The 12,264-nt window shown below is 41.8% G+C and overlaps 1 protein-coding gene across 4 annotated transcripts in view; it reads right to left on the bottom strand.

Moving 5' to 3' along the window:
• LOC149439250 (NACHT, LRR and PYD domains-containing protein 10-like) overlaps window positions 1–7,017 on the bottom strand; it is a 71,227-nt gene extending 64,210 nt beyond the window's left edge. For all 4 annotated transcript variants that reach the window (XM_089659247.1, XM_089659248.1, XM_089659249.1 and 1 more), the window contains exon 1: window positions 6,901–7,017. The gene's annotated coding sequence lies outside the window, so the exon portion shown is untranslated. The remainder of the gene's footprint in view (window positions 1–6,900) is intronic.
• Window positions 7,018–12,264: the final 5,247 nt, after the last annotated feature.

The following is a 12,264-nucleotide window of genomic DNA, read 5'->3' as shown; positions in this document are numbered from 1 at the left end:
TGCTGGATGTTCTGTGACAGATAAAAGAGTGCGTCTGTCCACAGACTCCGTTGACCAGCTGACATTTATCAAAATGAATCAATCCTGGATCAACAGCAACTATCTTGCCCCCGAAGCTGATGTAACTGATTACATTTGTTAGGGATCTGGGATCCCCTGAAGACTACCTATCTTATTCCTGAATCCTGATTATGCTTTCTTCCAATAATGTTTTTGGCTTAGGCCACCACCAACACCCAAGGCCCAATTTTTCTGCACCTGTTGGACAGGTGCATCTCATTTCAATTTTTTATCTAATTGTTAATTTTTAACAGCAGGGCCCATTCCTGGCAGGTAACAGTAACCTAATTAAACCGTAAGCTAATCAACAGCCAGGCACTTGTCTGGAGGAAACGAAAATGAATCTCCAAACATGGAAAGGTTTCTTCACAATAAGAGCTGTGAAAATGTGGAATAGACACCTCAAGAGTTGGTTCTGGCCAGCTCTGCGAATTGCTTTAAAAAAAGTCCTGGAATGTTTCTTAGATACACAGAATATAACTGGATACTAACATTTATAGGTAAAGTTGTTCCAGGGAATATCCAATTGTCTATCGGGGATCAGGAAGGAATTTTTTTCTCTGCAGAAGCGAATTGGATCGTGCTTTGCTGTGCCTTTTGCCTTCCTCTGGATCAACTGGGTATATGATTATAACTTTTAATTTTTTTTTTTAATAGTTGAACTGGATGGACATGTCTTTTTTCAGCCAGACTAACTATGTAACTATGTAGCACTCAGACCAGCTTTGATTTAGTCAGGGAGCCCACCAAGACAATCCAGCAAGAAGTCCACAGTTCTGGATATGCAAAGTACAGTACACATGTTGACTAGAGATGAGCGAATCGAATCAGGCGAAGTGGAATTCGTTTCGAATTTCAGGAAAAATTCGATTCGCGGCGAATCCGAATTTTTGCCGACTTCGGATGGTCGAATCGAATTTTTCCTGATCGGCCGTTTTCATCCCTTCAAAAGCCGGCAAAAATGTCCCTGCAGTGAGCTCCGCTATTTCTGACAGCTGTCTGACAGTTCTTTCACATTTACAGCGGTTGAAACATTGTATGTATTTGTTTCCATTTAGGATACAGATGTTTCAATCGCTGTAAATGTGAAAGAACTGTCAGAGAAATGTCAGAAATAGAGGAACTCTGCACATACACTTTTTGCTTTACTGGAATTATTCTTATTTTCATTCTTCTTCTTCTTCTTTTCATTCTTCTTTTCATTCTTCTTTTCATTCTTCTTCTTATTTTCATTCTTCTTTTCATTCTTTTCATTGTCAGAAATAGAGGAACTCTGCACATACACTTTTTGCTTTACTGGAATTATTCTTATTTTCATTCTTCTTCTTCTTATTTTCATTCTTCTTTTCATTCTTTTCATTCTTCTTTTCATTCTTTTCATTCTTCTTCTTTTCATTCTTCTTCTTATTTTCATTCTTCTTTTCATTCTTTTCATTCTTATTTTCATTCTTCTTTTCATTCTTCTTGTCATTCTTTTCATTCTTCTTTTCATTCTTTTCATTCTTCTTTTCATTCTTCTTCTTATTTTCATTCTTCTTTTCATTCTTCTTCTTCTTTTCATTCTTCTTTTCATTCTTCTTCTTCTTTTCATTCTTCTTTTCATTCTTTTCATTCTTCTTTTCATTCTTCTTCTTCTTTTCATTCTTCTTTTCATTCTTTTCATTCTTCTTCTTATTTTCATTCTCCTTTTCATTCTTTTCATTCTTCTTTTCATTCTTTTCATTCTTCTTTTCATTCTTCTTCTTATTTTCATTTTTCTTTTCATTCTTTTCATTCTTCTTTTCATTCTTCTTCTTATTTTCATTCTTCTTTTCATTCTTTTCATTCTTCTTTTCATTCTTCTTCTTATTTTCATTCTTCTTTTCATTCTTCTTCTTCTTTTCATTCTTCTTTTCATTCTTTTCATTCTTCTTCTTATTTTCATTCTTCTTTTCATTCTTTTCATTCTTCTTTTCATTCTTCTTCTTATTTTCATTCTTCTTTTCATTCTTTTCATTCTTCTTTTCATTCTTCTTATTTTCATTCTTCTTTTCATTCTTTTCATTCTTTTCATTCTTCTTTTCATTCTTCTTATTATTTTAATTTTTCTTTTCATTCTTTTCATTCTTCTTCTTATTTTCATTCTTCTTTTCATTCTTTTCATTCTTCTTTTCATTCTTCTTCTTATTTTCATTCTTCTTTTCATTCTTCTTCTTCTTTTCATTCTTCTTTTCATTCTTTTCATTCTTCTTTTCATTCTTCTTATTTTCATTCTTCTTTTCATTCTTTTCATTCTTCTTTTCATTCTTCTTCTTATTTTCATTCTTCTTTTCATTCTTTTCATTCTTCTTTTCATTCTTCTTCTTATTTTCATTCTTCTTTTCATTCTTTTCATTCTTCTTCTTATTTTCATTCTTCTTTTCATTCTTTTCATTCTTCTTTTCATTCTTTTCATTCTTCTTCCTCTTCTTTTCATTCTTTTCATTCTTCTTCTTCTTCTTCTCATTCTTTTCATTCTTCTTCTTCTTCTTTTCATTCTTTTCATTCTTCTTCTTCTTCTTCTTCTTCTCCTTCTTCTTCTTTGGCCCCGTGACTGCCCAAATGAGTGAAGTGTGCGGTGATTCTAAGATCGACGGCACTCATCTGCATGTCATACTGACTGACAGTATTATTTCTCTTCCCCAGCAGACTCCAAGGACATTTAAATTAAAGGTACAGTGTTCTGCACTAATATAAAGGCTCTCTGAAGCCTAGAAACCCTTTTTATAAGTAAAATTCGCGGCGAATAAATTCGAATCGAATCAAATTTTTTCGGAAAATTCGGCGAATCAGGCGAATCGAATTTTTGAAAAATTCGCTCATCTGTAATGTTGACTTTCAGGTATTTGGCTGTCACTTGAGAAATCTGTCCACTAAAAAAGTCAACAAAGGACAAAACTCATACAGTGTTCCAGCAGTCTGAAAAGTGTAATTAATTTATCTTCATAGATTTCTTGAAGGAGATTGTTGATAAATATTTCTGCCTCAAGTAAACGAGCTTCTCTTACTCAGTTTCCAGGAAGGCCACCATATTTCCTCTGACCATTAACCTGTCCAAGATAAATATACCTTTCTATCCACTTCAGAAGGGAAGCTTTATTGTCTTTATTTGGAGAATTACTGCAAGTCTCGCTCTCAACGTTCAACATGTTGTTGTCCACCATTAGAGATTGATCTGTCCGCTCCATCTGCTCGAGAGGCTGAACTAAGCTCTCTTTCGTGCTCTGACCAGGAGAAGCAGACAAAATCCCTGGTATCCTCCATGGGCCATAATCAGTGGGTAGAAGGCTAGCCCCTAGTCCCCTCCAAACCCCCTGTCCTGGTTGGGTCTGTCACATTTCTCCCCCCTCAAAGGTAGACTATCTAGATCTGCCATGGCCTATCACTGGGGAGAGATTAGAAGTGCTCTGCTCTGATGCCAGCTCTTCTGCTTGAGGTTCACTGGGTTGTTCCTTCTCAGCAGAAGTCTGTTAAATCCCCAGGAGCTGGTGGCGGGGGATAGAGATTCACTATCTCCTCTCCCTAGAGCTGCTGAAGGTGCTGGGCATAGGTTGGCAACACACTTCCCTGATGCCAGAACTTCTGCTGGGGACCCCACATCTTCCACTCCAGCTGGTTGTTGGGGAGGGAGGAAGGCTTTCTCTGCTCCCCGACTGTGAATGTGCCACTAGGGAGGGAGGATGATTACCAGTGCTAGGCCCCTATATATATGAGTGAATTCACCAGTGAATGAGCCCCTATACATGAGGGAGGTCACCGATGAATGGGTCTTTTCCTATAATTGCCACATATTACTTTCACAGATCATATCGCTGTTGTGTGATCTACACACATGCTGTCCATGCAATAGTCCAGCGGAGGGGACTTATCCATCCATGCTGTATAGTGTGGATGGAGGAAGCCTGCTGACTTTCACACTTCGGCGTTCTCAGAAATGAACTAAAAACATTGCAAAATGGACATCGAACTTGTGCTGCCATGAATTCTTAATAGCACTATAAAAGGGGTTAGCAAAGATGTCTTTTGTCCCGTGTTTTGCCATTCCCAGGACTGTATGGGTGGGTGGTCTCTCTAAGAAGATAAGACTCCTCATCCTAGTGAGGAGTCCCCCAGACTGCGGTATGTACCCCCCCCCCCCCCCCGGGGCAGTGCTCTGTGTCCTGGTACAGAAATCTCAGCAGCCCCGAAGTGGTCAAGTATGAGGATTGGACACACCTGACCACTAAGACATGTAGTATAAAGCATGCTATTTTTTGCACATGTTAATGTGCGCTGTGTTATGCAGTCTATTCAGAAGGACTGGACTGACATGCACCTCAGCATTCCAGAAATCAGATCTGAACCTTTTCTGACAGAGCACTGTACTGTACAGCATTACCACGCATTGCTCTGCTGTGCAGAGCCCCCTCTGGTGGTGAGGTGTATTGGGGTGCTATTCAGAATGAATGTCACTGAATCGCACCATCATAAGTATCATGCTGTGACTTGCATTGTGGTAATGCACGCAGGAACATACTCAGCAGGACAGTGTGAATAGGGCCTTATTTATAATACAGGTGAAACTCAAATAATTAGAATATCGTACAAAAGTTAATTTATTTCAGTAATGCAACTTAAAAGGTGAAACTAATATATGAGATAGACTCATTACATGCAAAGCAAGATAGTTCAAGCCGTGATTTGTCATCATTGTGATGATTATGGCTTACAGCTCATGAAAACCCCAAATCCACAATCTCAGAAAATTAGAATATTACGTGCAATCAATAAAGCAAGGATTGTACATAGAACAATATCGGACATCTGTAAATTATAAGCATGCATATGTACTCAGTACTTGGTTTGGGCCCCTTTTGCAGCATGAAAGCTATCAGCCTGTGGCACTGCTGAGGTGTTATGGAAGACCAGGATGCTTCAATAGCGGCCTTCAGCTCTTCTGCATTGTTCAGTCTCATGTCTCTCATCTTTCTCTTGGCAATGCCCCATAGATTCTCTGTGGGGTTCAGGTCAGGCGAGTTTGCTGGCCAATCAAGCACAGTAATCCCACGGTCATTGAACCAGGTTTTGGTGCTTTTTGCAGTGTGGGCAGGTTCCAAGTCCTGCTGGAAAATGAAGTCAGCATCCCCATAAAGCTCGTCTGTGGAAGGAAGCATGAAGTGCTCCAAAATCTCCTGGTAGACGACTGCGTTGACCCTGGACTTAATGAAGCACAGTGGACCAACACCAGCAGATGACATGGCTCCCCAAATCAACACAGACTGTGGAAACTTGCAGTGTGTGCCTCTCCATTCTTCCTCCATACTCGGGGTCCTTGGTTTCCAAATGAGATGCAAAAGTTGCTCTCATCAAAAAAGACGACTTTGGACCACTGATCAACAGACCAGGTCTGTTTTTCTTTGGCTGAGGTAAGACGCTTCTGACGTTGTTTGTTGTTCAGGAGCGGCTTGACAAGAGGAATACGACATTTGAAGCCCATGTCCAGGATTCGTCTGTGTGTGGTGGCTCTTGATGCACTGACTCCAGACTCAGTCCACTCCTTGTGAAAGTCCCCAACACTTTTGAATGGCCTTTTCCTGACAATCGTCTCCAGGCTGCGGTCATCCCTGCTGCTTGTGCACCTTTTTCTTCCACACTTTTCCCTTCCACATAACTTTCTATTAATGTGCTTTGATACAGCACTTTGGGAACATCCAACTTCTTCTGCAATTCCCTTTTGAGGCATTCCCTCCTTATGGAGGGTGTCAATGATGGTTTTCTGCACAACTGCTAGGTCAGCAGTCTTTCCCATGATTGTGATTCCTACTGAATCAGACTGAGAGACCATTTAAAGGCTCAGGAACCCTTTGCAGGTGTTATGGCTTAATTAGCTGATTAGAGTGGGACACTTTGAGACTAGAATATTGCACCTTTTCACAATATTCTCATTTTCTGAGATTGTGGATTTTGGGTTTTCATGGGCTGTAAGCCATAATCATCACAATATGTAAAAAAACAAAACCTCAGCGCTCAGGACTTCCTATTTACCATACAAATCCCCGTGAGATGCTGCTGTGCACAGGTACAAAAGACCAAAAACTTTTAACAATGAAAACCAGCGCAAACCCACATGATCAATTACATTACTCAGTTTAAAAAAACATTAATGTGCTAATAAAGATATATATAATAAATTATATATAAAATATATTGATATAAAAACATATATAAAAATTATAAGTCCAGTGACAAAAAAGCAAAGTGACAAAAAATCAAAAAAACCCCAGAAAATATATATATAAATATAATTACAGTCCCGTGACAAAATTACATCAAATTAAATTGTAATATATTTTCCATCTGATTCTTCCGTGTTACTGATCCCTTCACCATCCACCAGTGCAGAAATCAACATTAACCGCACTCACCAGATAATGGTGAGTCACACGCCTTTCAGGATTGTTAAGGGCTCCTGGACCCCCTTTACTTTGTCTGGGACCTCCAAGTGCTCTTTCCTCTTATGTCTAGGTACCTCTTCTGCTTACTCCTCTCACCGAATCCCCCAAAGGAAAATCAGGAAGAAGAAAAGACCATAGCGTGATACCGCAGTAACTTCTCCTCAAATTAATCTCTCCAGACCACTCACATTCTTTTGCGGGATATAGCCCACTTTTTATTCAAAACAACAGCGATTCTCTTCAGAAATGGTCCACTTTTCATGTACACCGATTATACAAGGACCTCACAGTTTAGTGTGCAGCAGGATGACAGACCTCAGCTACAGACTCTTCTACTTAGGCTAAGATGGCCCCTTGGAACGCACCGCTCAGCGTGCGCTCCACTCACCGGAAATGACGTCAGACGACGGACCAGGCAACCGGAAGTGCGTCAACGCGTTTCGCCCCACCCACAGGGCGTTATCAAGACGATAAGACGATGGTCAGCCATCCTAGAGGAGCTCTTTTAAAAAAACAAAAAACAAATTTTATATATATATGGGTGTGTTTTTCAACTATGTAAGTAAGTAAAAGGTCCAGAATCTCCCAGCTGCAGATGCTTGCCTTCCCATCGCTCACTGACTGCTGAGCTCGGTTTCTACAACACACGATTCGCCTGCTGGAATGTATTATCAGACTCTAGAAGTATCACTTTTAGGTTTCAAGATCCCTTAAATTATAACTTTACTTCTGTAACAGTTCAATTTAAAGGTCGAATTAAAAAGTTGGTTTTTCCTTTTCTCATACGTCATATAAGGATGAGAGGTACAAAAACTATGAAGCATGTCACAGAAATACTCCCATTCCATACAGGAGGTACTGGGGCAGGAAAACTACAATACTTTATACCAGTAAGAATACAGATTGCAGTTCAGTAACCCAGACCCACAGAGTGATTCTAAACCACACAGATCCCTTCTATTACACATCTGGGGGGGATCCCCCTGCCTCATGTAATACTATATCCAGGGCTTTCTTTCTGCCGGAACGCGGCGGTACTGCGTTCCGCCACCTTTTTCTTCTTGTCCCCGCTCACCGACTGCCTCTGCAGAGCTGACAAGCTATGCAGAGCAGCGAAAGTGACAGGTGCCGGACGCGGCTTGTTTATGTCATGCTTGCGCGTGCCCGGCACCTGTCACTGCCGCTGCTCACAGCCGGTGAGCGGGGACATGCACGCTTCACCCCCCCCCTCTACCGCCAGCGTGTAAACATCGGGGGCGCGCGGCCACCCCCATAGGAAAGGTGTATCTTAGTACACCCGGCGGTGCGCGCTGACGTCATCACGCCCTCTGCTCGTCGATCCTACCATAGCGCGGATCGTCAGCATCAGGTAAGGAGCGGCGATACAATTTTTCTCGCTTTTCTTGCTAATGTGGGGGGGGGGCAGTGTTACTCGCTATTCTTACTAATGTGGGGGGGGGGGCGGTGTTAATTCCATACATTTACTTTTATAGCCCCTCCCAAATTTTACTTGCATTCCTGTTCTCTAAAGGGGTGGTCCTAGGGTTTGATGGGGGCGTGGCCAGGTTTGGGTGGGGGAGTTCCACCACCTTTCCTCTGAGAAAAAAAGCCCTGACTATATCAGTATCCTATATACAGTGTTTGTGGTGGAGGGTTGGTGGACTGCACTTGGTGGCGCCTTCTCAATCTTTTTTTTTTCCATATGTGACATTGGAGACTCGCTTCTGTTCTGCCCTGAAGGCTGCCTTGAAGTACTAACCGTCCCGGTGTTCCTGTGGATCTTCTGCTGGATGTAGCAGTGGTCTCTCTTTCCCTCCCTCCTTCACCTTCTCCTTACCCTCCACCCATAGTGGGGATATGGAGCTGACAGTGGACATCTAACTTGAACCAACTCATCTCCATGTATGTATTGTAGCTGTAATGTCTGCCTTCATTTTGTAAAGCGCTGTGCAAACTGTTGGTGCTATATAAACCCTGTATAATAATAATAATATCAGATATATAGGGTAACATTTAGCCTTACCTTCCAGGTCCGACTTATTTCTTGAGACATTCAGGCTGCAGAACACAGAAACGATGGAGAATATTGGGTGTGTTGGAGACGTTGGAATGTAACTAAGGTGCTTTCGACTTCAAACAGGAAAGACTACATTTTTGATGTTCTAAAAAGAGACCAAAGATCCTTCCCTTTGTCATCTCAATGCCCTTGATGTCACCTGCAGTAAGGGGGCCACTTTCATGGGGACACCTGATGTAAGGGGGAACTCTCATGGGGACACCTGATGTAAGGGGGCCCTCTCATGGGGACACCTTATATAAGGGGGAACTCTCATGGGGACACCTGATGTAAGTGGGCACTCTGATTGGGACACCTGAGGTAAGGGGAGCACTCTCTTGGGGACACCTGAGGGAAAGGAAGCAGAACTCTCATGGGGACACCTGAGGGAAGGGGGGCATTTCCGGTATGACAGCTGCTTCGGCGCCTCATTGTGCGCCATAGCACTTTTCCCCTGCAGCGTGAATATATATCTGACATTGGTGAATATATGTTGTTTTGCAGTAAAGGGCCAAAGGCAACATAAATTGAAGGCCCAAATGATTAATGTTAAGAGGATTGTGTAAAAATAATAACTAGCTGCACATTGAACACGACCTATTCATTGGTACATAACATTCAGTCTGGTGGTGCAATAGGGGGCTTTTAGTTTGGCATTTTGCACATACTTGCATATGTGCACTGAAACAAGGAAGATTTGTGCATATTATATAGGTAGCAAAAAAAGTGGTAAGGGTGCGAGTACATTCAACTAGAACATGAAATAACCCAAGAAAAAAAAAATCAAACAATACCTAGTCCAAATGTTTATTGATCCAATACATATTAACCATTTATTTTGATGGTAGCAACAAGTAGGTAGTTAGGTACATTCAATTTCTTGGTGGAAAAAAAAAAAAGCAGAATTGATGTTGCTAGAATAGAACAGCCCTGCTCATAAGAGCTTACAATCTAAAAGATTATACCTTCTAATGAAGAGTGCTTGTACAGGGTACAGCAAACAAATGGTTAATATGAATCGGGGAACATTTTCAGGGCCATAAACTTAGCACACACCATCAGTTAGATGTAGGATTATCTATCCACAAAACAGGCCCCAGATCAAAATAAAAATACATAAAGTGCCATAAAAACAAACACCTCCCACCTCCCCAAATCCCCCACACACACATTTCTGATTATGTTTGTCCTAAAACTGCACTTCAGTCTAAATAAGCAAAATTATAGCCAAGTGCAGATTTGGAAGAGCAGAGCAATTGACGTTTGTTAGGATTACAAGGCGAAGATCATCAGATGCTCCCAAACCATAAACACACGACCATTGTACAATAATACACACCAAAACACACTTTAGAAGAACAAAATGCGAAACATATACAGCCCACATCAAAACATAGCCTGAGTGGGGTCTGGGGCAATTTGGCACAATATCTCCTCCTCCTCCCCCCTCAAAATCACCACAGGCAAGGACTTGCTGAAAATAACCCGGCCTATTACCAGGCCAAGCCACCCTGACTACCGCAGCCCTTTATATAACATAGGTTGGATTTGGAGCACGCCAAACAAGGCCCCACGCCCAATGAAGACTACACCCACCACTGTCATTTGGTCTGAGAAAGTGATTGCACCTGATTGGCCGGCACCAATCCCCTTTCCACCTGCGTTAACCCTTGGTTATGTGTCTATGTGCATCAATTCTGGTCTGCAGGCCCCACAAATCACAGTCCATTAGCATGGCCAGAAAGAAAGCAACAGTATAACAAGTGTACCTGTGCAGTATGCAACAGAACATTGAACAGGGATGTGAAGGGGAACCCCATGGCAGTATTTATTGGCGCTATGGGCACAATTCACTCCAGATTATCGCATGAGATAAGTCAGTCACATGACCACATCTCTCATGCAATACTGAAAATGTCAATTTACTTTTGTTAGCATGCGGTATTTCCCATAAATCGGAAAAACATTTGGGAAATCCAACATAAAAAGACCTTACACCCCGGTCACATCAGAGCCGACACGGAAATTGTGCGACTTACAGTGAAAGTCGCACGATTTCAAAATCGGATGAGATGCCGATTTCCATGCCATTTGTAAGACATCTGCCACAGATGTCTATGCAAATCGCCACAAAAGTAGTACATGTACTACTTTAGAAATCGTGCGGCTCTGACCAAGTCGGAATGCAAGTGTATAATCCAAACGCACACGTTCCTGCATTAAAAATGGCTGTGTGTATAAGTGGGTGCTGCAGTGACCGTCGGCTGGAACCGAACAAAATCAGCAAGGAAAAAATGTCACCAGCACACCAAGGATCACCAATCTGGGTCCAAAAGTTTTAATAAACGATCACATAGTTACAGCAAGGCAATGTTTCGAAGTCTCGCAGGACCCCTTCATCGGGCATGGTCACATGCCCGATGAAGGGGTCCTGTGAGACTCCGAAACGTTGCCTTTCTGTAACTATGTGATTGTTTATTAAACCTTTCTGATCAAGTTGGAAACGCACCGATATGACCACTCTAATAGCGAACAATAGGGTGCGACTTGACATATGATTTGCAAATCGCATGCCAAGTCGCACCCGATGTGACCGATATTAAAGCGGTCATATTGGTGCAGTTCTGAATTGGTCGGAGTGGCACCGATTTCTAAAGTAGTGAATGCACTACTTTTCGTGTGATTTGCTTAGACTTATGTGTCAGATGTCTTCTTGCACATCGCACTTGAAATCAGTGGGTCCCCCGACTTTGAAATCATGCGACTTCACTGTAAGTCACATGATTTCAAAGTCGGGCTTGATGTGAATGGGGTGTAAGTCGTGCGATTTCAAAATCGGCTTAGATGTGACCGGGGTGTTAGACGCCAGCTACAAATAGTGCTGTTTGTGAAATTCAGTTGACGTTCACGATTGCCGTCTTCCAGAGGACTCCACACAGAGATTTACTATTAAACACCGTCTAAAAGAAAAGCACCCACGGTAGACGGCTAAATGAAGTCCAGATATGTGGGAAAGCAAATTGCAATGTGAACATGTTTCTACAGCGATTTTTCATTCCTTTAGACGTGCTTCTAGGACGTCTAGTGTTTTTAGACGGATTCCTTTATTGTGTCGATTAGTAAATTCATTTTTGAGTCTGTTTGTTAGACGCTTTCTTCAGTAAATGTCTTTGCCGTCTAAAAGTAGACGGATTCCAATGAAAAGTAGACTTTAGCCTACGGAAATGCACCTAGATGCCGTCTATGTACATTAGTAAATCAGGGCCTTAGAGTCAATATTTGCAGTGTTGACCCTTCTTTTTCAAGATTTCTGCAATTCGCCCTGGTATGCTGTCAATCAACTTCTGGGCCACATCCTGACTGATGGCAGCCCAGTCTTGAATAACCAATGCTTGGAGTTTGTCAGAATTTGTGGGGGTTTTTTGTACACCCGCCTCTTGAGGTTTAACTGCAAGTTCTCAATGGGACCGAGGTCTGGGGAGTTTCCTGGCCATGGACCCAAAGTTTCGATGGTTTGTTCCACAAGCCACTTAGTTATGACTTTTGCCTTATGGCAAGGTGCTCCATCATGCAGGAAAAGGCATTGTTTTGCACCAAACTGTTCTTGGATGGTTGGGAGAAGTTACTCTCGGAGGATGTTTTTGGACCATTCTTTATTCATGGCTGTGTTCTTAGGCAGAATTGTGAGTGAGTCCA

This window comes from Staurois parvus, unplaced genomic scaffold (genome assembly GCF_062004578.1).
Source record: "Staurois parvus isolate SC_StPar_1 unplaced genomic scaffold, SC_StPar_1.0 ptg001142l, whole genome shotgun sequence".
In the NCBI taxonomy this organism is placed as follows: domain Eukaryota; kingdom Metazoa; phylum Chordata; class Amphibia; order Anura; family Ranidae; genus Staurois; species Staurois parvus.
The sequence above is the reverse complement of the archived record's forward strand: the minus strand, read 5'-3'. Positions and strand labels throughout refer to the sequence as shown.